The sequence below is a fragment of the Lonchura striata genome, chromosome 9 (genome assembly GCF_046129695.1).
Source record: "Lonchura striata isolate bLonStr1 chromosome 9, bLonStr1.mat, whole genome shotgun sequence".
NCBI lineage: Eukaryota > Metazoa > Chordata > Aves > Passeriformes > Estrildidae > Lonchura > Lonchura striata.
In genome coordinates, this window is record NC_134611.1 from 24,013,596 (window position 1) to 24,038,160 (window position 24,565).

The 24,565-nt window shown below is 36.5% G+C and overlaps 1 long non-coding RNA gene across 1 annotated transcript in view; it reads right to left on the reverse strand.

The window, feature by feature from the left end:
• Window positions 1-3,565: 3,565 nt before the first annotated feature.
• The window catches only part of LOC110479558 (uncharacterized), a 49,492-nt gene continuing 28,492 nt past the window's right edge, over window positions 3,566-24,565 (reverse strand). The window contains exon 3 of the long non-coding RNA XR_002466943.2: window positions 3,566-3,639. This is a non-coding gene — a long non-coding RNA (uncharacterized LOC110479558). The remainder of the gene's footprint in view (window positions 3,640-24,565) is intronic.

The following is a 24,565-nucleotide window of genomic DNA, read 5'->3' on the forward strand; positions in this document are numbered from 1 at the left end:
AATTAATACATGTAACAAAAAAAATCAGTTGCTGATAACTGCAAAGATTTCAAAAACTGCTATCGCATAATATCAGCTTCACTGCTGACTTTGTGGAATATAAAGAAAACATAAATAAAATTACTATTTTAAAACAAGAAGCCCTAAAGAAATTAATGTATTATGCTTGTAACCTGGTAACAAAACAAAGCTTTCAATGAATGTAGGGTTAACCTTGACATGAGAAATATTTCTGACAAATTTGATTGTGTTTTGCTTGATTATAAGATTACTTAGTGTAGCAATAAAATCTGAGATGCCTTTATTTAGTTTTAAAGGTTTCTTCCTCCCCATCCCCCATACTTTATCTTTTTTGTTTAAAATGATATACAAATTATTTTTATCCAACAAAGCTCTCCAAATTTAACACATCAGCAGTCCAATTTCATATGTCTATACATATATTCAATTTTTTTTTCTTTGTAATTTATCACGTGCCCATCCTATCTCAGTTCCTAGAAATACAATAACAGCACGCTGCACCTTTTCTGCCAGGAAAATTGGATAGCATAAGAAGGAAAAATTCAGGTCAACTTCAATTTTTTCGTTGAGAAATATGTAATGTGAAATTGGCAAGGCAGCAGTGAGGAAAACTATGGGGAGACAGAGGAAGTAGGCCAACAAAGAAAAGGATGTGTACCTCCTATAGCTGGTAAAAGGGTCAGGTAGAATAAAAAGTGGGCAGGAAAAGATCAAACGGGAAAAAGCAATTAACCCCTCGGCACTGGGAATTGGGATTTCCTGACACCAACTGCTAATACTGGCCTTAGGGGGTTAAAGGATCAAATAATAAGCCAAGTCCTGAAATAAAAGCTATCATTTTAGACAGTAAAGGAAGGTATTTCAAGTACATTCTGGGTTTCCAGACTAGCATGGTACAAGGGGAAAGGCATATAGGAGAAACACAGTGAAAGATAAATGGTAAAAATATTTTTCCAGATTTGGACTCAAACAGATTTCAACAAACCTTTTTTATTTTTTTCTTTCTGAATTAAACACAGCTTTGTCCTATATATCTGTGATCTGTGACCTCACCCAGCTCTTTTCTGATACTCAGGGAGATTTAACCTCCATTATTTTTGCAAGTTCCCTCTCATTTTGTGACTAACTTCTGAACATTGTCTATAGTAGCTGTAGGTGGCTCACTTAATTGCCTCAAACATTATGGTTCTTTTATTTCCTCCTTCACAGAAGAGGAAAAAAATAACACAGAGTAAAAAAAGAAAGGAAGTGACAACAGAGGAATTCCATAATAAAAACTCCAACAATTGATATTCAACAAATCTATGAAATCACAGAAATCTAACAGCAATAAAACTATGGTCATTATGGTAGAGGGGTTGTTTAAGGGGGTTTTTTTTCTGTTTTTATAAAAGCTAATAATTTCAGGACATCTCGGGAATTAGACTTATTAACTGTTTTAAAAGTTACTAATTACCTTTAAATTACTGTATTTTGTATAAAAAAGTACTGTATTTATTACTCTATTTTTAAACCAGTTGATGATTTATAGTATCAAAACTCTAGCTGAACAGAGGATGAAGCTGATTGGTTTTCTTCTGTGCAAACCAAGCACTCAGAACCTGTTATATGACTGCTGATCTTATCACAAAACTTCAGTGGATGAAAATAATCTATCCGTAGTTAAATCAGTGGAACTTCATTGATTCCCACTAGCTACAAATCCAACATGACTGCATTCTGAAATTTACAACATTTTTCAATGGCACTTAACCTCTTACCACTTAGAAATATTACAAAAAAAATAAACTTTGACACCAGCTTTAGTGTTTTGTTTGAAATTTTGTTTATAGGTGCAGGATTCTTTGTCAACTGCCTGTCTTCATGCAGGTGTAATAGAGATTAGGTACCAGGAGCCTGAGAGCAATTTTAAAAAGGCACAGAATCTGTTATTCCCTTGCAGTTGCAAAACACCAAGAGGGACTACTAATAACTGCCTACAAAACAGTACCTCACAAGATTTGGGTTTCAGGGAGGAGATGCCATGAACTGGATATTGTCCCATGGTGCTGCCTTTGTACAGTCATGGCTTCAGTTCTGAATTGTGCTCACTGAATTCAGTGAAAACATCTCCATCATCTTCAGTGCTCCTGGTCCAGGCTCTGAGAGAGAACTGGAAACAAAGATTTCTACAAGGATTAAGAGCAGTGGGAAAGAAAAAAGTGATAGAAAAGATGACACAAAAGAGAAATTAGGAGGAAAAAAGACCAAGTTGTAGATTGTAGCACAATCCTACTGTGTTACAAGTAGGAAAAGACAGTGAACGTGTACGTGTTACAAGCTGCTCTACCAAATATTAAATAAATATATATATACATAAAATAAATAAACAAAAAAGTGCTCCCAAATAGAAAGTCCAACACACCTTGCAGTTCAAAAATCAGAAGTAATACATGACATGGCACTTTGCTAGGTGGCCTGAAAATATGCAGAGTGTCACTTCATGCAAAGTTATGATGTGATTCTCTAGAACACCAATCACAAAATGGATCCCTGAGGAAAAGTACTTGCCAACAGCTTCCTCTCCCAAAGGGAGTACCCAGCCAACACATTATATTCCTTTGAAGTGCTCTACACAAACATTCTCTAAATGAAACATCATATCCAATTCTTTGCTTCCCCAATATTCATATAATGAAGTCTAAAATAAAATATTTCTTCCTAGGCCAAAACAGAGATGAAAAAAGTATGAGTTTGATAAAATATTAAAGAACATCTGGATTATTATCAGGATTCTACCATTCTTCACAGTATTCATTGTCCAAACCTTATTTGAGAAGAAAGGAATTCTTGACCTCCTAGAGCCTGAGAACATAGTATTACTCCTTTCAAATGTAGACCAAATGAAGTTATTAGAATATAAACTCAACCTTTGGCTTACCACCAATTAATACTTTTGTCATAAATTCAACAGCTTCCTAGAAAGCAGGGGAAGAAGGTGACAAATGGAAAAGATCACACAGTAAATGATCAAATAAGGTTTAAAATACATGGAACACATACTTTACAAATATGTTAAACTTATTTGAAGTTGCCTCCAAATAACTCAGAGCCATACTATTTTATAACAGTCTGCATGGAACTAAGGCTAATTCTTTTTAAAATTTGCATTATGCAAGCATATAGATATTCTGATAATGCAAAACAGCTTTTCAGTGAATATTCCAGGCCCATACTACAATGCTGTAGGAAATTGCCTCAACACCCTGTAACATTATTTAAAGTCAGTTATCTGCTCTTCCACTGTACCCTTAGGGAGAGACAGTAGCCAGCATGATATAGAATTTAAATTCTGTGAACCAAACGAACATAGGCAAAAACTGACCATAAAGCTGCATTTTGGAGGTGATCCTGGAACTCTATTCTCAAAGCATTGTTCTCTCTCTGTACATTATCTTTACTCTTACCTGTTTGTCCTAAGGAGATTAGTGGTTATAACAGCTCTGTACTCACAGCCCACCACTCCCTTCTCTTACCTCAGAGAAATTTCAGAGTTAGTAGGCCACTCCTGCCATACCAAGCAAACAGGATTGTTTCTCTCCTCGGAAGCTGCTGCTGTGAAGGCAGAGCTGCCTGCATCTACAACAGGCAAAGACAGGGTGAAACCCATCATGACTCAGTTAAAGGATAAAAAGTTCCACCTGTGTGCTGGTGTCTGTGTAAAAGGGCTCACCCAAATTCCTGGGATAGCATGAGCATGCACTTGCAGAAAAGAATGAAAAAACTTAAAGGAAAACTGACATGATTCTCAAACTTTAGTCTCATACTTCCTTTTTTACTTTAAAAAATAAAAATTATGGAAATCTGAGATGGTCCTGCTGAAGTTGTCATTCTTATATCTGCTACAGACATGATCCCTCCCCATGATTTTCAGCCTCACCCCCCACAACATCTCAAAATCATGCCCAATCATTCTCCTTGGAGACAACTCCAGGGAATTTCATATATACGCTGTATGCTGAAAATAGCTAAACTGTTGCTCATTGCACCAATTAATTAAACGCATATATCACTAGTGACATGAAGATAAATTGAAAAAAACCCAAATTCAATCACAGTTTTGGCACAAAGACTGAGATGTTCCTGTCAAGTAATCTGCAAGCCTAACTTCTACACAATAACTTCTGTCCCCCTAAACCTTTCTGGTTTTGAAATCATTTCTGCAAGATATCAGAGTGTTCTGATGTTGCTTGATTAGAAGACTAGTTAATTCTGCCAAAGATCATCTCTCCAAGGTATATTTCAAACAGAAATATAAGTGCTTTGAACCAAATTTTGAAGGAAGGCCTTCCTTCCTTCCTTCCCCACTGCCTATGATGATACATAATCTGACAGGTACTCAAACCAGATCAGAATGCCATTTACTGCTGTTACTGAAAGCCATTTCCTACTTATTTTTTTACAAGTCAGTAGGGTAAGGTTCATGACAAGATTAATCAACTGCAGTCCACAGATGGTTAAGAAACCTTAGCTGATCACAAAAACACTTTGAACTGATGATCACAGAAAAGCAATACATTGCTTTCTTATATCCTGGGGTGGAGAGTGGGGAAGGTGGGAATTCCTTTTTGATGTCACAATTGCTAGTTAACAAACCAGGTGACAGATAAAATGCTCCCAGTTTAGACCTAAGTCAGTTCCTAGACTTAAAGTGTTTACCACTATAAACTGCTCTCAACTTCTAAATGCAAGGCACAGAATCTTTTTTTATCACTGATAAATCTTATATTCAGAAAAATCTCTTTCCCTGCCAGAAGCTTTTCATTCCATGGCTTTTAACAGTCTTTGACTCCTTCATCTGTTCAGGGTTGTGAATAATTGGAAATCAAGCTGTACTTGCAAAATATTTGTCACATATAATCATAAAATAAACAAAATATACCACGAATTTCTAATCGAGACTGGTAGATTAGCAATTCTAAAGTTTAGTTCTTGAATGAATAAACCTGTAATTGCACAGTATAATTTGGCAGGGATCCCTTAGGAAACACGGTATGAAAATACATCATATTATCCTAATTTCATGTAATATTTTCCAAATTATATTGGTATTCCTTCAGAAAGTTCAAAGCAAAAAATAGCATCTACATATATTTGTTTCAATATACATTTCCTTTTATATATATTCTGTAGAAAAGATTTCTCCCCCCCATAGTTATCCTTGGATTGCTGGAAAATGACAGCTATAATTGTACAGGAGAACCTTCTACCTTCCCTGAAGGGCAGAGATTACAGCAGGAAACAGTCTGAAAACCAGCCAAATGCTTGTTTTAAACTGCTTGAATGCTTTGCAAGTGAGGCATTTTTCAGCTGGGGCTCTTCTTTCAACCACACAGAACAATGGCTCATATAAATGCAAAGCAGGTATGAGAAACAGGCAGCATGGTTTCCCCAATCTGAGGCTATTAACCATCTGACCCAGCACTGGCAGGATGCATCTCAACAGCGTCACCACTCCCTCTGACACAGCCCAAGGACCAGGGAACACATTGTGAAAGATAAAGGGGCAAAACAAAAAGCATAAAGTCTTCCATCCTCCTAGGCAAAGAAATATATTGCAGTAGAACTTTTAAAGTATTTTTCCCTGTTTTACACAGCTTGCTTTTTACATAAAGGAAACAGGAGGACAAAGTCCTCTCTTACACAAAACCTTTGAAAAGCTGTTTGAAAAGCTTTACAATTTCAACAGAGGCTTCCTGCAGCCCTTTGAGAAGGCAAACAGTGCTTTTAAGTGTGATATTCTTATTCTTTTCAACTTGTAGATAAAATCCAGGTCTGATGGAGAGCATCCCCCATGTGCACTAGTTTTGCAAGGGAAGTTAAATTTATCTCACTGATAGCGTCATAAGCATGCAGTGGACAAGAAAACATATGTCAGAAAATCACCACAGTAAAATGAACACCACCAAGTCTGCAAATATGAGCACAGCATCAGACAGATACCTTTTAGGCAAGGTTATTAACACAAACTAGTTCAGTAATAGAACAGTACAGTAACCATGCAAGCTCCTCACATGTGGATAAAGACAAGCAGATGGTTATAAAGGTGAGATTCAACACCTAATTCCCATCCCAAATAAAGATATTTTCCTCAGTTAGTATCTAAATTACCAGAATTTAATCTCTAATATCAAAATACCCAAGGAGGTTCCTTGCAATGATGCAAATTTTCTTTGTGACCTTAGTTTCCCTGAATTGTTTCCATTTATGCAGTGGAAATCAGGATGTGAAGATACAGAAAGAGACAACTCACACCTAAACACATGCAAGCATTCCAACAGTACTTGCAGCTAAGTATGTTCAACACTGTATACCCCATGCCTAATTGCAAAATGCTGATTATGGTTTTTGAGAGTAGAGAATTACAAGAGGTGCTGAAAATGTTTACTCATGTTTCTTCTGGCCAGGCAGTGTGAGTCCTACAGGCTGAATTCAGGTGAACCTGTAAGGAAAGCATGGGGGTGTCACCTCCTGTACCAACAATCAGGCAGAACACCTTTCAGTAGGAGTTTCTCTACTGCAGATCTGAACTGGAACTATGGCAAAGGTTCAACAAAACACAGTGAATCTATGAGCCTTTATTGGTGTGAATTGAAAGCATAAATTACCAGCTCTTCATTTCAACAGGGAGCTAGGCTGTGCTTAAACTTTAGCTCACGGGGCAAGGATTATGGTTCTTAACCATGATTAATTAATGAAAAGATGAAATTCACCAACAACTCTATCTTCTGTGCACTCCTGTCATGCATTTAATATGAGCTCATGCTTTCAAGCTTGTTGCTTTTGCTAAAATAACATACATTAGATGTTCAAAATGTGAACTTCCATTCAGTTCCATGTCTCCATCCTGTGGTGTCTTTCACTGAAAAAATAGGAATTTCCCTTTACAGCTCCCCATAAGAACCATGAAATAGGCTGAAAGGGTACCATTTGCTTACATACACATATTTGCAACTAGAGAAAAAAAACAAACAAACAAACAAAACTATTTAGAAATACTGTATATATAGTATTTGGGGAAAATCAGTTACCTGGTCTGTGCCACTGTCATTCATGTTATTTAACACAAACGCAGGCCAGATCAGAAAATAATAAAAAGTGACGGATTTTTAATTGAGAGTTTTTAATTGGGTTCCAATTCAATATTTTTTGAAGAAACCCAAAAATAGATATCATGTGCTAGTCTCAGTGGCAATTGTTCAGGTTTGAAATAAAAAAAATATTAACATATGAAAATATATCATATAAAGGATAACTATGCTGTTTTAAACATTATTTCCAGCCTGTACTTCCACCTTATGTAACACAAGTTGCCTGCTTATTAATCTTTAAGACACAATTCCAGTTTTAGCTCTAAGGGAGACATTTTTGAAGACATTTTCTTAACTTATTAAGGTAAATATGATGTATGGCATTAATCTAACAAGACATGAAATTATTTTAGACATGCAGGAAATGAAAGTCAATTTCCACATGTATCAAAAATGCATGCAGGTTAAAACTTGCACAAAACTCAGCTTGGAGAAGGCTGAAAATTAGTTACTCAGCTGATCTGGGAATATGAAATTAGACTTTGGTGAAATATTAAAATTCTTGTTTTGAAAAATCTACCTATGATCAAATACTAAACATTATTACCATCCTTATTGAAGGAATTCTTATGCAAGGAATTTATTTTGCTCTGTAATAAGCATATACCACATAGGTTTGGGATGGTAACAGGAATTCTTCTGCATACATATACCAGATTTTAAATTACTTTTACCTCTGAGATGACCTCGGTTGGTTGGAGCAATAACACCAAGGTTGTGTGTTTGGTCCCCATGTGACTCGTTCACTTAGGAGTTGCTCTCCATGGTCCTTGTGAATCCCTCCCAACTCAGAATATCCTGTGATGTAATTTTTAATTCTTCCTGGACCACTTTTGAAATTCTAAAATCCAGACTATATCAATGTTTCTTAACTCACACCTTTATTCTACAATTCTACAGTTGCACAAAACTTTTCAGATAAAGACAAAATATAAATTTACTGACAAATGCAACAAAATTTAACTAAATGTCTAATAATATTTCATGACCAGATTAAATTTGCCTTTTCACCTGTTTTCAAACCAAGGACTAAAAAAATCTGTGCCCATAAATATGATAAAAATCTGACTGAAAAAGAGATTAAGTACTGAAAATATAAACCAGCACTGAGTCAAATGGAGGAAAAGAACAGTACAGACTTTTGACAAGAGATGGATATTAAGTCTACTTTTTATTACACACATATGCAATGGTTTTTATATCAACCAACTGTTTGTACGCTGACTGGTTCCTACACTCTCCTATTCCACTGGACTGGAGAAGAAATCCTTGCACTTTTACCCTTTGAAGCAGTACTCACATTTACAGAGAATCTAAAGCAGCTGCCCTCACTGAAACCACAATGAGCATTACAAATGGCATGGCAGGGCAGCACACCACTACCTATTCCACTGGGCACAGTGCCTCTCACCACAAGAAATCCATTATCCTCTACTCTGCTAGGCATGAAAGGGTCATGACTTTCTGTCACGAATCTGTGCCCTCGTTGAATTCGCACTCCCGTTTCTGTACTGTGCTTTAATGACCTCCATACACAGGCATCTATCAGGCACTTCTTAAGCTCCATTTTTAATCAAAATTCTACCAGTTTTGGTTTTTCTCTAAAGAAATATCTATGCACATTTTAGGAGTACATTAAATCATTAAAATATGCTTAAGAATCTGGGCACCTCCTTTCCTTTCTCTCTTCCTACCACAATCTTCTTGGGCTACCAAAAACACCTCCTTACATTTCCTAGTGCATATTTCTGCAGAGAATTGTATAATGAGTGATGCACTTCACTCACAAGACAGAAACATTGGTATATTTGATTGATATAGGACAGTGAGTTAATGGTAAAGGCAACCCTGGTTTAACAAGATTTGATGGCAAGGTACACTAGAATTAGAACAGAGTCAGACAAAACTGTCAGGAAGACCCTGCCTTTGAGCCACAAGGTTGAGAAAGGACCTCCTTGTGCTCTAAACACCTTCTCAGAGAGCTGTCTACAGGCAGATGGATGCAGACAGTCTCAGATGTCAATGTCTATGTCTTTACATCAAAAGGCTCATATACACACAACCAATCCTTTCTGTTAGCCAAGAGGTCAGAGTTTTGATATGGTTGTTCCCACTTTCTTTACTGAGTAACTGATAAGGAATGCTGGTGTGCAGCCCACTGCTGGGCAGGGGAGCTCAACGGGCTGTGGGCTGTCCTCATGGAGTAAGGTGATTGAGCTAGAATCGTGGTCGTTCCTGCGAGGTGCAGGACAGCCCCGGGCTGCTGTGCTCCACTGGCCCCCTGAAGTCCAGCTGAAGCTGGATGCACACATCCTTGGTGGTGTGCACCACTTGTGGGGCAGCACAGCACCACCAGAGTCACTGAACTCTTCAGGCAGAAGAAACTCGAAGCCATGGACCAGCAACATGACCATTTATATTCTTATGATTTCCAGATTAAAATTTTGCTAAATAATTGGTAGTCACTTTTTACTCTTCTGCTTGACCCACTTGCCAGTTTTATCTGTGTCTGCAGTGGGTTGAAGTGGGAATTGCAATATATCAGATTAATACATCTATACAGCAAAACCAGCCAGAACCAGCCACATCCCTGCTTTGGATCAAAATGGGGCATTTTTCATGTACAAGTTAATGAAGATATTCATTAAGCTAACATTACCATTAAAAAAGACAAAAGCAATTTTGGTGTAACTACTAACCAAATAAATGATCAAATACAGAAATACGGTGGTAGACTTCTGGTAAACCAAAGATAGCTTCAAAGATCTATGGGTTTAAATTCAATGTTTTCTGAAGAAACCAAAAGCAAAACTTCAAAGCAAAACCTGATAAAATGCCTGCACCAATACTGATTCAAAAAGTAAAGTGAGCTTCTTTACATATTTCTTTATGCATTTCCTTCTGCAATTTATTTATACATGAAACTACTTGTAGTCCAGAAAAGAGTGTCTTTTTACTGATTAAGATAAGAAACTTCCAAAGTAATTTAAATTTAATATAATCTGATTACATGAATGTTAATAAAGAAGTAATATACTTTGTATGTTCATCCTACCAAATTTCACACCAGTTTTTATGTTTAAACAAGCTCCTATAAAAAACTTTATTGAAACTCAATCTTCAAAAGGATGAATCTGTATCTGGCACTTTGGCTTTGCAATGAGACTACAGCTGGATGCCAAATGAACTTCAAACCATAGGCCAGGTTGGATGGAGCTCTGAACAACCTGAACTAGCAGCTGCCATCCCCACCCATGGCAGGGGAGTTGGAGGATTCCTGCCTGAAAATACGATATATTCAACACACATTGGAAGGAAAGCAATGCCATTATGAACACTTTATTTCATCTCTATTTATTATTAGGGTTATTCAGCATAACTTTGTAAGCTAAAATTAAGCTCTGCATATCCAGACAAGTGGCCTCCCCATTGTTTTCTCTAGGTATTTATGAAGGTGCCTGTCCACAGATAGGATTCAATGTAAGGTGGTGATCTCAAGTATGATCACATAGTGAAGGAAGAGTTGTAAATTCCCAATTTTGTGCTTAAATATACTGTTTTATTTAATGGGAACCCACTTGCAGAATTTAATATAGAATCTCTGCAAAGTGCTCATTTTTGTTCAGCTTTTCAAATCTTCTCTATAGCAAGAGCGACTCAAAAAATTTTCAGTAAGTGGTATCAAGTGGGCCCAAAATACCCATTGACCTTGAAAGCAGAAAATGGAAACAGTCACTTCAAATGATGTAATTTGTATTCTCCAGTAGTGTTAGAGTGAATATCATCCAGCTAATCTGTAGAACTCTCAAACCATTATCATTTACCCTATGAAACAGATCGTTGTCAGAAGAAGAGCAGGCAATATTGGAGAAGTACTCTTTACTCAGCTTTTATACAAGAGTCAAGAGATTTCTGATGTTCTCAGGGATGTAACCATCACAAATATTCTGGGAGTAAAGACACATTTTATACTATTTCCACAGATCACAACAATACAAAAACACCTCCAGACAGTGAGTGACAGCAATTTAAGAACAGTGAGGGTTTTAAAAAAGCCTTTGAAATTTCAAAATATGAGGGTATTCAAGACTTAAGTAGGACAAAAAATCAGGGACGGGTCAGTAATTTACATTTTATATTACCAAAATGCAATAACAAATTTAACGGGTCAAACCAGCAAACTAAACAACCTTCCCTAAGCACAGATCAGCAGCACTGGAAACCTATTATACACAAATGGAAGGAACAATCTTATTTCTTGAAGACAATAATGGTATAAAAAGAAAAATCCACCACCACCACAACCCACCTGACCCCATAAACACAAAGTTCATATTTATAAGTCTGTGTTAGAGGCCACGAGCACTTAACTGCCAGTAACAGCCTTGCAATGCAATCCTTCCTCTGTCTCCCAGAGGTTATCCCTGTGTTAGCATGGTAACAAATATATGCTTCTTGTAGTTCCCAACCTAGATATGAATATTTTTAAATAAATTACTTCATCCTTATGATGCACACCGGACTTTCATCTTTCACACAAAGCCCCTTTTTTTTCCTCCCTCTCTCCTAATACAAATCTATTTCTAGAATGCAATCATATTAGCATTAGCACTTCTCCCAGCCTAAATAATGCAGGTATTCATCTGCTCTCACAGCATCAGCCCTCCCCTTCCTAGAAAGCACTGGCAGCACAACCATCCTCCTTTCCCAGTGGATATGGCTTTGCAGTGTTAATGTGGTGTGGAAGGCAGCACACTCAGGGAATACAGGCCATATTTCACACATGGATATCTGGATTGAATGAAACAAGTATCAGTGGAACTGTCAACTGCAAAGTACAAATGGTGATGATAACTCCAGAATCTAACTACAAATGTTGCTGTAAGTAGCAAAATCCAGATGCTACAAAGTCTGGGGCAAGCATTCAAAATATTTTAATATACATTTCTAAACTTCTTCAACAAAAATATTTTGTCTGATTTCAGGTCAAATTCCTCAAGACTTCTAGTTGACACTAGTGATTTGAAATTACGATCACAAATATATCTTCATTTTAAAAAAGAAAATACACAATTTGCTACAAAACCTGTTTTTAATAGTGTCAAAAATTTTAACATAGCCAAGATAATTACAGATCAGAAATTCAACTCCGTATAGAGAAATTCCAGTTGGTTACATTCTCAGATGTGCTAAACTGTGCAACTGAGGATGCTCCACACAAAATCACTCCACTGTGGAATGAAAATACTATCACATTGAAAAATTATTAAAATAATTTACAATCAAGTTGGCTTGGTAATAAACCATGTGACATGCATCACCTGTGGCAAAAGAAACTGTTGGTATTACACAGAATTTATACTCTTGTTGACAGGGAAGAGAAATCTTTCTCAGAGGTGGTAGAGGAAAACAGTGTACAAAGAGTTCTAATGAAATATATTGTAAATAGTCCTACAATAATTAATTTTGTCTTATGTACCAGTTGCTGCTATGATCATAATTTCATTATTTATTCTATTACTTTCGTTCTGCAGTGTTAGAGTTGTAAATTTGAAGTATTTGCTGCTCTTTAGACAGAGAAAAGGCTATATTATGACTACTGTAGATTCTGGCTTAAAAGATGATTTTTACAAAAAATATTTGATCTGGGGGCATATAAGGAAAAGAAGATGAATAATGCAAACACAAGGAATAAGAAATGCTCAGACAGAAGAAAAGCTTTGGGTTCTGCAGACTAGTACGCAATACAAACTGGGAAATAAGTAGGTAGTATATGGCTGTACCGGCTGATAAAGTCCAGATTGTTCCCATCACAAAATTTCAAAATCTACTTAAATTTTGGTGGTTCCTTCGTCAATAGAGGGAGGGCATAAATTTTGTGATGTAGTTTAAGGTGTTAAATTCCTTCAATCCTGTAAATATATTTTAAATATTTCTTTTCATAATTTTTAGCTCTTAAAACAGTGCTACTCACAGCCTTCCTGCATTTTTTGCAAAGCACTTTCTTAATGCCATCACTTCTATTTTTTTCCAGTGTAGTGATGGCCAGTACACTGGAGCAATACTTCTCATACATGATTGGAAATAAATATAGTTTTTTTTTTCCCAGGTAGTATTGTAACTTGCTAAATACATCACATTCCTTATCTGTCAAAATGACAGCAGCTGCAAATGTCCCTCAACTATATGCTGATATGTCTTGAATGTGGATGAAAACAACTAAACACCTACACGTTAACAGATGTAAACAAGGTAATGTACATGTTTGATGCAACACATATGCAAAAACAATCAAATCACTTAGGCTCTCTCCATAGAGGTCCAGAAAAGCCTTAGCCCAGCTGCTTAGTCTAATCCAAGGTTTACCTTTTACAGACAACTCCTTCTCAGATATTGCTGAATCCATATTTGGGTACAAGTTTTGCTTTTGCTTTATTTAGAATCTAGATTGGTATCTGCATGTAGGGAAAATTAAGACATTTTATAGTCTTCCATAAGAGAAGTGCTGCTGACCACAAACAGCTCAAGCATATGACTACAGGAATTTTCATTGCATATATTTTCTTCAAAGCAAAACAATCTTATGGCTGTTCATTAAAAATTACTTAGGTTTAGCACCTCTTTATATTCTGTCCAAATCCCTTCCTTCTTTGACTAGGGCAGATTTATGAAGGAGCGTAAAATCATGGGCTTTATTTTAAAAAATATATAAGCAATTGTTGGTGAAAACATGCTGGGAGCAATATACAGTTTTTGTGCTTCTTCACTGGTTTGGATTACATCTACTGCATTTTTAGGAGAAGACTTTGAAAACAATTATTTGAGTACATTTCTTTGCATCCCAAATAATTTTTGTAGAGCTCATATCACATCAGAGGTGTGCCTTGGTGGACTTAATCCATCAAATAGATTTTAAAATCCAATCAAATGAAACTAAGCAGCCTGGGTCCTTAGGGACATATGGCAGTAAATGAATTACTTAACAATGAATGAAAGAGATAATAACCATCACAAGACTATATTATTTTTAGATGCATATGCATATAACATACAGAAAAGGAAATGCCTTGTGCAGTATGAATAGTAGATTACAACCTCAATAGATAAACTGATAAAACAATGTCAGCTGAAAGGTTTTCATTTCAGAAATGATAACAAAAAATCTTTTAAGTGGGAAGAAAATGTGGTTTTAAATATATATTTCAACCATCAAAATATGTGATTGTGATGTAACAAAAAGATACCTGTACAATAGAAAAAGCAGATGGGGTAAAAAATTATTCCCCAAGTATAGTCTTAAAAAGTATCCTTTGTTCTCCTCCATGGGTTACCATAAACCTCACTGAGATCAATGGGAATAGTTCAGAAAGGCCCAAGCTGTTTACAGATTATGACAATTTCAGGAGTTTGACATAAATAACAGCAGGAACCAGCACCTGCAAACACTTAGTGGCAATTTGATATTACCTGCAAAATATGTGGCTTTAATACACAGCAATAGATTAATGTTACTATCTGACAGCATAGTGCAAGTGAAAATATTAATGCCAGGATAAACGCAGTTTCAGAAATTGCGGACATTTGAAAAATAAACTACTTGACACTTGAACTCCTGAGTTAGTTTTACAATTTATATGAGGTGTCCAGAGCAGATGCAGAGTTAATTAAAATGCAAAGACTCAAATCAAAGATTAAACCAATACTGCAGATATTATATTTGAATTAAAACTCAAAATATTCTTCTGCGACACAATCTGAGTGGCTGTCATGTAAACTACCTGGTGTAAAACAAAGTAATGTAATAACTGTTTGCAATTTGCTAGGAGGGACATTATGATTAGGCATCAGATATATTTTGCAAAAGAAGCCCCTTGACTTTTGGGCTCTTTTCTCAGCTACGAGATGGGCTGGGATTTGACACTGGTGTGATGGCAAAGGAACTGGGCCAATAAGGAATAAAGAAGTACAGTGGCGATAGTAAGATATACATATATATATATATATATATATATATATATGACTGACCCAAATTCACAGAAAGCTCTCATGACTAACAGCATAACCATTTTCAGCATCCAGCAGGAGCACAAGCAGACATATTTCAGTGTTTTTTTCAGTGGTTTCTCTTTTTATCCTTTTTCTCTAAAGACTACACAAAACAATCGTGTTTGAAATTAAATGACTGTTTTAATTACATTTTTTTAAACTGATACAGATATACTCTCTCACTTGGTTTATATTTTAGAATTTTTCATTCATTATTTTATTACTATTGGTCCCTTAAGATTGTCATATTGAGTTTTTCTAGTCTCTGAAGTAATGAATATTGTAATTAAATCTTGGTTGAAGGTAGTTCAGAGCCAAATGGTGCTCATTTCTTCCAAGCATCTGGTTGCCAATTCAACTTTTAGTTTGCTGGCTTTGATAATTCTTTGACCCCGATCAAAGAACTTTTTAATAGAGCTCTTAGTGGCTATTTATATGAGAAGATAAGAACAAAGAACAAAACTACAGAAAAAGCTTATTAGGAACTAAAATGATGATGTTTTTTACCCTGTCTTGCTCTCCTCTCCTTCAGAGCAATCACAAGGATAGAGAAGTGAAAACAGGTGGAGTTCACTAAAAAAGCCTGTTCATTGTCCCAGAGGGACTACAAATTACATTAACAGTTCAATCCTGTCCTCCTCAGTCCCATGGAACTCAGAGGCAGTTTCGAGTAAAGCAGAACTCAACCTACCTGGCAGGTATATTAACAGAGCTGGAATGTGAGTACCTAAATTTAGTGAAAGCCTGCTGTGCAGATGCTGAGGAGCAATTACCACATGAGAGATGAGCTTTTGTCGTGATGTGCTTGTAACTCTTTCGGGGCCATGGAATCTCAGTCCCATTACATCTTGGACAAAAATACATCAGGACAGGAGAATAAGGAATGAGAAAGGGCAGAGATTGTTCCATAGCACAGAATCCAATAAGGTCTTCTAAGAACTGCAATGGGGAAGAGCTGGTCTCCAGTCAGCCTCATAGACAGAGGAAGTGGCCTGTAAGAGCAGAGCTCTTGTTGGGAGAAAGTGTTTCTCCAAAAATGACAAGACACTCAACTATCACATTCTGTTTTCTTGCTAAAAGTACATCTATTTTCATAATCATATAAACAGCAGAGTGTTACAGCAAACTAAAACAATCCTCAGTCAAGTAACAGAAAATAATCTGTTCCACCCATGTGCTCCTCCAACCATTGACAGCACTCACAGAAACTCTGCCCTAAACCAGCAGGGATATACCTGTAATGGTAAATATGGTATCCTTGGACAATTGAAGTCTTGTCATCTACACTGTTATAGATGTCTGCAGTATTGTCAGAAAGGACTGGGTGGCTGGTAGGGGTTTTGGTTGTTTGCTTCTTTGTTTGGGGTTTTTAATCTTTATTTGAAGGAGCCTTTTGACATCCATTTTTAAGGGATTACAGTTTGACAAACACTCCATCTGTATACGAGTTTCATGTATATACAAACAAAACACATGGACTTCACTCCTTTCTCAGCATGAGCTTTGCTATTCCTGTCTTTTCAATTCCTAAATAATCTTAAACACAGTGATACTGAGAAATAGGAGTTAGATAAATTATGTCCTCCCTTCACCAAAAAAAAAAAAAAAAAAAAGAAAAAAGACCCAAAACCCAAACAGCTTTTGGAGAAAGATTTTCCAGTGGGAGTTTTGTAGTTCTAGCTAATTAAGGTGCAGTAGCTGTGCTTTCCAGCCTTGGAGGAGTTACAGCACTGTCAGTGGGATATTGCTGCAAGCCCAAAGTACCTATCTTCCAGGATTAGCTAAATAGCAAATCATGCTGTGTGCCTCTGGTACCTGGAACTGCCTTGCAATGGCACTGTACCAACACTTCTTATACATTTCATTATAGGCACAAAAACTACACTGTGTATGTACATTATACTCTGATATTCCCAAGGTACTCTGTCCACTTCCAAGCATGTTTGTCTTTTTAATAATTCCAGTATTTCAGTAAGGATTAAACAATTTTAAATAGCAAAGACAGTAACAAACTAAAAACAGGGCTCTACTGATAAAGAATCAGCCTACATTATCTGGAAAAAAACACAGCTAATTCAAGTATGATAGAAAAACATCTATAACAGATGAAGGTTTGTAACAACTTTTGGAACAAATAAAAACCAACTACTGCCAATGAAACACCTGAAACCTCTTGAAGTGAGTTCTTACTGTATGAATAGAGTAAAAATAGCACTATGCAAGATCTTGCTCACCATTCACAACAAATGCATGGAATAATTTCCTCTCTCCATTTCACCTATTTGTTTTCCTGACATAATACATTTAAAGTCTTTTGTCTACAATGACTGATCACTTCCATTTTATATATAATAATCACAATAAAATATTACCAAAATATATCCACTCTCATACGATCAGATCAGAAATCTTGGATTGCTGAGATTTAGCTGATTTTGGTGGCTGAGTAGTTCTATCAGCAGCTTCTAAGACATATGTCAAATAATCATCACCTACTGGACTCCTGAGGAAAAAAAAAATCCTTTATAGCAACAAAGGAATTTGAGCTTAGAATATCTTCTTTTTTGAACTCCATAAGATATGAGAAGAGTCTACACCCCAACTTTGCATCAGTGCAGTTACAACTTTATATTAAACAAACTACTAAGAAATGAGAACAGGAAAATGAAGCTTAGAACTCCTTATTCCATCCACATTTTCCTTCTGAAAACTCTCACCTAGTACCCAAATGTCAGCTTTCTTGTCTTCTTGACAAGACTGCAGCTGCCTTATAGGTCACGTATTAAATTCTGTTCCACAGGATAAAACAAAACTTCCTTTTAATGTATGGATGAATTTAAAACGGAACATGAAAACTATGCAGAAATATGGAAGTCAGGTTCACTGTTGACATTTGAATCAACATCCTAAATCAAACCACCCAGCCTTAGCCCAATTTACAGTGATAAAATATTTATCATGCACACATGTGCTGTAATGACCCGAAGCAGTTATGTTTTCAAAGAACATTAAGGAGAATATGATCCCTTCTGGTGCAATTGTTGTCTGTCTCCTATTAAGACTAACGAGAACAAATTCTACCCAATCCTAGACCAAGTGGAAAATTCAGTTAACTTGACAACTGAATGACAATGATATAATTAGCAACCCATACAGCTTCCAAAAGCTCACAATCTCTTCCATGCAATAAATAAAGGAAATTATTTTTAGTTCCATGCATAAGACAGTCCCAAATAGCATCATAGGAAAGTGACCTTATAAAACAAATAATAAGAAGAATGACCCTCAGAAAAAATATCTCAGTACATTTTTTTCTAGCTTTCTTGCAATAGTTTATCTGTAGTTTAAAGTCATCATTTTGGTTCTTTGTTTTTACTACAATAATCAAGGGCAGGAGAGAGAGTGTCTTTTACTTTTTTTCTCTAATACATACAATATGAAATGCTCAGGAATGCAGAGAATGATGTCCTAATGGGATTTTTTTACATTCTCACAAGACTAAACCCAAGATGATGGATGGCTCTATCTCCACCTCATTGATAATTAGATTCCAAGTATCCTATTTGTTGCTCCCCTTTAATGGTTTTGAACAGCAGAAATTTTGTCAAATAGCAAAGAGGCTATTGAGTCTGAGCAAAATTTGACTTTTCGAAGTCAAAATAGCAGTAAAAATATAATTTGGAAATAAGTTTATCTGAAAGGTCAGCAGGTTTCTAGCCCCTTGTGGATCAGTTTTATCCCAAACAAATATGTCCCAATTTCCCTGACTACCTGGGGAATATTTCCCAGGAGGTTACAAAAGCAGGAATTCCTCTGTATTTTTTCTCAAATTGCATTAAAATCTTAACATTTTCCTTAATGATACATTACTCTGTTACTTTCTCTTCCTGCTTTCACCAAGATTAGGAAACAACAGATAACTTGGGAATTGGGTGTATCCATTAAGTAGGTAATTAGACCAAAAAAAAAAGCATATAAAAAACCAAAGTGAACATGCAGTTAATTTAAGTCACTGGGGTTTTGGTGCTGGGACAGACAAACTGCTGGCAGAAAATTACAATTGGAGCCAAGGCTGAAGGCTTTTAAGGTAACAGTTGCACCCATGGAAATTTCTCTTGAACCAGAAAAATGCTGCATTAGCTTGTTCTATCAGAAAAAACACAACCCCCTCCACACAGCTGAAAAAAACAAACAAGAAAGATCTGAAGTCTTATTATTCTCAGTTTCTATTACTAATTCATCTCATAGCTAAGGATTGCCTCAGCAACATGTGTTATGCCTTTTTACTCCAAATCATCATGCTGAAAAATGTCCAAATTTATCTCCCTCAAGATTCCTGCAGAAGAAAAAATGGCAGAATAAAATTTCATTTCCTATCTTTCTTTCATTTAGCTTTATTACTTAGAAACAAGATTTATTTCAAGTTTTACAAAGAAGTTTTTAGTTTTGGGATAAGAGATGAAGATTTTTTAAATGAAAGCATGTTTCTTAATATGTATGTAATCATATACTCCCACAGAGCTATAGTACATTCAAGAAAATGCAGAGCAGTTTAAAAATTTTCAAGTTAAGAAGTGCAAAGAACTAGAAAAAATATATCATTTGTCAAACTGGAATTTTGCTAGTCAGTCTCAGTCCTTCCTAAAAATATACAAATGGTGGGAAGAGGAGGGCATATTATACTACATGTGGTCAATTTTAGCTTAGCACTTCACCTAACTCACAAAACCATACTCCTTTTAAAATTGGTGCTCAAGACATCTGTACTTTTTAAGATTTAAAAAAATATATCTCTCTATTTACTTAGATTTATTTTAAATCTGCATATATAAGTATGCGAATTTTTTTAGCTTGTTTTTCCATGGAAACAGTAAAGAAATGACACTGAGGAGTTTGACTTTTTATTTCTATTTGCTGCCAGCTTTTGAGAATGATACAATGCCTTATTCTGTGAACTCCATCTTCATTATAACGTCACACTTGGGAGTCAAATGTTTTAATCATTACAGAGGATGTAGCAATTCAAGTGGTCATAATGAGATTAATAAAGCAAGAAGGTCCTTCAGATAGAACCTTATGTCATGTTAGGCCTTATTAGAAGAAGAAAGTATCCTGCTGCTGTGCAGCATAATCTGAAGGGAATGTCAATAACTGACACATGGTTGTTCATTAATTGTGATTCACTGCTTTGAGAAATTTATTTTATGTCCAGGAAAGCAGAACCCTGGAACTTCATTTAGGATGCTGTAAATTCATACCATGCTACAGCAAATTTCAGGATGCCAAAAGTTTCTGGAAGGTTCCTCTAATTAAGGTGTTCAGTACTGGGTGGGAATACAGCTGGCCACTCCTGACCTGCCAGCACAACACATTTTGCTGATCTGCAAACAGATAATGTATTCCTCAGCTGCCTCTGGGTCCTGAAGCCATAAATCAGTTTTTCTTCCACCGGGAAGAGCACTATCCTCATGTCAATTAATTCCTTTAAAACATACCCTCAGCATGCAGGGCCCTGGTTAGCATATTTGTTGTACATTCACAAGCCCGCGAGTGAAAATATTTTTAAGCTTCACTAAATGTACAGTTAGCTGGTAATCCATGTTTGACTTTAACAGAGCTGCCGATATCCAAATGGCAACTGAGAGAATCTCATGGCAAAATGAACTCTGCCCATGTCCCATTTTGTGTCTGCGCAAACACCAATACGGGTTGTGCTGCTCGGGGCTGGGCTGTGTGGCCTGGCTGCCGGGCAGCCCATGGAGCCAGGGCAGGGAGCAGAGGGAAGCTGTTCCCCTCTGCCCCACTGCCCTGGCTCTGGGGTCCAGCAGCCCGGGGCTGCCGGCCCTTTCCCAGTTCTGGCACTGCCAGCGCCAGGGATACAGCTGGCCACAGCTGGCCAGCCGAGCCAAGCAATGCCTGCTGCTGGGAACAGCAAAAATGCTGGGCTTGAAATCCCCTCTCCTCAGCTCACTCAGGTGCACAGCAAAGGCATCACAAACTCCACAACCCCTCAGGATTCTGCACCAAAACATTAAAAATATCTTACCAGTGTGCTTGATTTTTTCTGTCTAGTCTTGTCTCGACAACCTGAATGGTTTCAAGAGAGGCTCAGACTCACATTTCCTTTCTATCATGCATGCCCATCACTTCACCTGGTAAGTGATTGATTTTTACAGCCAATGCAATTTTCACAATCAGACATTATGATTGTAAAACTTACAACTAAATGCTGTAACGTTCAGCTCAAAATTCTTGCAAGTCTTCAGACCACAGTATTGCATTTCAGGGCACAATACAAAATCATAGCTCTTAACACAAGGGCATCTTATGGGGCAGGTCATAATAAGTTTATAACAATTTCTAAGCACTGAGTAAATATACAAATATAACTAGCTTCCGCATACATGATTACAAGTCGATTAGAAAATACCAATTCCATAAATTAAGTTTGAAAAGCAATACCTTCATATAAATCATACATACATTAAGCTGCTGTTTGCTGGAAAGTTATCTAGAGTCAGTTTGGACAGTAGCTCTTTCTCATAAAGAGATATCTCAGAAACATTGTAACCGTTTCAAAATTATCAAGTCAGACCCTTAGTAACCAAAAAGAAATTGTTTTATCATATTAAAAATAGTAAATATGATACGCATATGTAGAGTTTTAATATTTCCACGGAGTGAGATTTTGTTTTAATAAAAATATCTTCTTTAATTTTGTCTACTGCATGTATATTTTAGCCATTAATATCTACTTTCTCCTGCCAAACTTTCCAGACTCACTCTTTTCCAAGATTTTTCTGAAAAATATGATACTCTAACATACCTTAGTAAAAATAAAGTAGTCAGTCCATGGTGCTCTGAGTAAGATTACACTGCTCCTTTTCTACCTTCTATTTCATGATCCTACTCAAGCTAATGAAACAAAATTGAATTGATATACTTGTATATATATGATTATTGAAAAATTAGAAAATATCTAACTGTTCATATTAATAGTGAGAAAAGTAGCTGAAAAGGTGAAAATATTGATATTAAACATCATTCTGTAAGTACTGTAATTATACCAGTGTACTAAGCAGTTTGGCTTTCACAACCACAGGTTTGTCGTTCTTTTTTCTCCCCAAACTTTTCTTACCCTATTTATTGTGATGAAATAACAATATTTTTAAGAAGTCTGCATCCCATTTTAATGATGAATAAAATATGCTGTGGCAAGAATATCTTGAATTCTTATAACCTCAGAAAACCCCAGAATTAGTGTGGAAAGACTGCTACTAGGATGTACAGTTATTGCATCCCTACCATAGTGTGTATACATTTATGTTCTATTAGCAAGGGTAAATGAGTATCATTTGACATTTATACATCTTTGGCTTCAGTAATATTAAGAGCAACAAAATTTAAAAAGGCTTTAAAACATGCTAAATTTGGAGTTTGAGCACACAAGGAAAATTGAACAAACACTTTAATTTAATTTATTCCACTTTACCAACAGAGTTTAATGGTTCTAATAATATTGTTAGTAATGCACATGATTGTAATAAGCAGAGCTCTATCTTCTACTTAATCATCAGTATATGAATATTAGCATTACAAAATACTACATTTATATATTTCTAAGTATGGTTTATTTATTTATCTAACCTTAATTGCACTCAAACCCACACAAAACTCATCCTGAGATGGTAGTATTTTGCAGACATCAGAACGGTTCTAAAACCATAATTCTGATCAATTTCAAACATTAAGGCTGAAATGTGAGAGAGGAATTAAAATAAATAATCACACAACTTTCATTTACACATATCTTACCACCAGACTTCACAGGTACCTATGGATTCTACTACCCAGGTGCATAGTATGTTGTATTTATGGTTTATCTGTCTTTAACTACAAGTGACTGATTGGCTATGTAGGCTTCAAAATATTTCCAGTCATGAACATCATTATTATTGTCTGTCCCAGCATGTGTCGCAGTTGAGATGGCCACCATACACCGTGTCACCATACAATATCAGAAAGCTTCACCCCACAGAGAGTAACATCAAACCACTTCAGGAAGCTGCAGGCTCTGCCCTTCTTGATCTTTAGCCCAGCCTTTTATCCCCTCATGTTCACACATTGCACCTGTGTGCCTCTGTTCCCTTTGGTGGCTGCTCAGTGCACCTGGGCACTCCCTGGCTCATTGCTGTCAGTGCTGCTCACCTGCTGCTCACAGCTGAGCCCACTGGGGATGAGGCTCCCACAGCCCCACTCCCAGTTGCCACCAGCTGTGGACCTACAATTGTCTATTAGCAATAAATAATAGCTAACAACCAGCAATTTTCCCTGAGTAACTTTCAGGATAGTGGGGTTTTTCCCCTCAAATTCAAAACCTACTAAACATAAATCTAGTTCAAAAACTAGATTTCTCCTTTAGAGTCACTCAAGTGATCCAGGTTCTCAGTTAAAGTGGTGCAGAGCTACTGAACACAAGAATTAAACAGCAAGTCTCTGAAAGAAATAAAAGCAATTTCTGTACTGGCAGCAGCCAGTATAGGGTTCATGGTTCAGAGTGGAGGTTCTGGATATGTGGATATTCCTGTGATTCAAAGACAATGACAAGTCTAAATCATGACATAATGAGCTATGAGCAAAGACCTAACTCTGATGCATGTCTATATTACATGATGAAAATAAACAAATGATTACCTGAGCTGCTGCCAGCTGCCAAAATTGCCAGCTGCTGCAACCTGCCAAAATTGTCCATTCAGACCCAGCTCCTCTGCTCTTGGATGTGAGCTCCTGTGTCTGCATGCCATATCTGTGCTGCCCCAGGCACTGCCCAGCGCTTGCCTGGTGTTTTGTATCTGCTCCCCTGCCACAGAAGAGGATTGGTGCTTACCACAAGCAGATGAGACACCCAGGAAAGGTCAAAGAGCTCTCTAGATATTTTTAATTATGGAATGAAGGCAATTACTAATTTCTGGGCTGTATGCGGACATTGATTTGAAATTGCAACCTAGTAGTTTTTAACACTCAATTAGACTTCAGTCGGGTAACCTTGGTTCTGAGGAAATGCCTGAGCCAGAATACACTGCTATACAAAGATATTACATTCTCCTTTTTCCCTCTTTAATATTTCTTCTCTTCTTTGGAATTCATCTGTCAAAAAAATTACAATAAATTTCTTCAATAATTTGCACTTCCCACAGGCAGTTCTGACATTTTTGCTAGGCAACACCATACCTTAACACATAATTTTCACTAGAACATCATTCACATCAGTATAACAAAAGGAGATTGTTAGAATAATTTTTCCCTGAATTGTATGCCATAATCAGGGAAAGGGGGGGAAAAAAGGATATTAGGAGATTTAAAAAGAT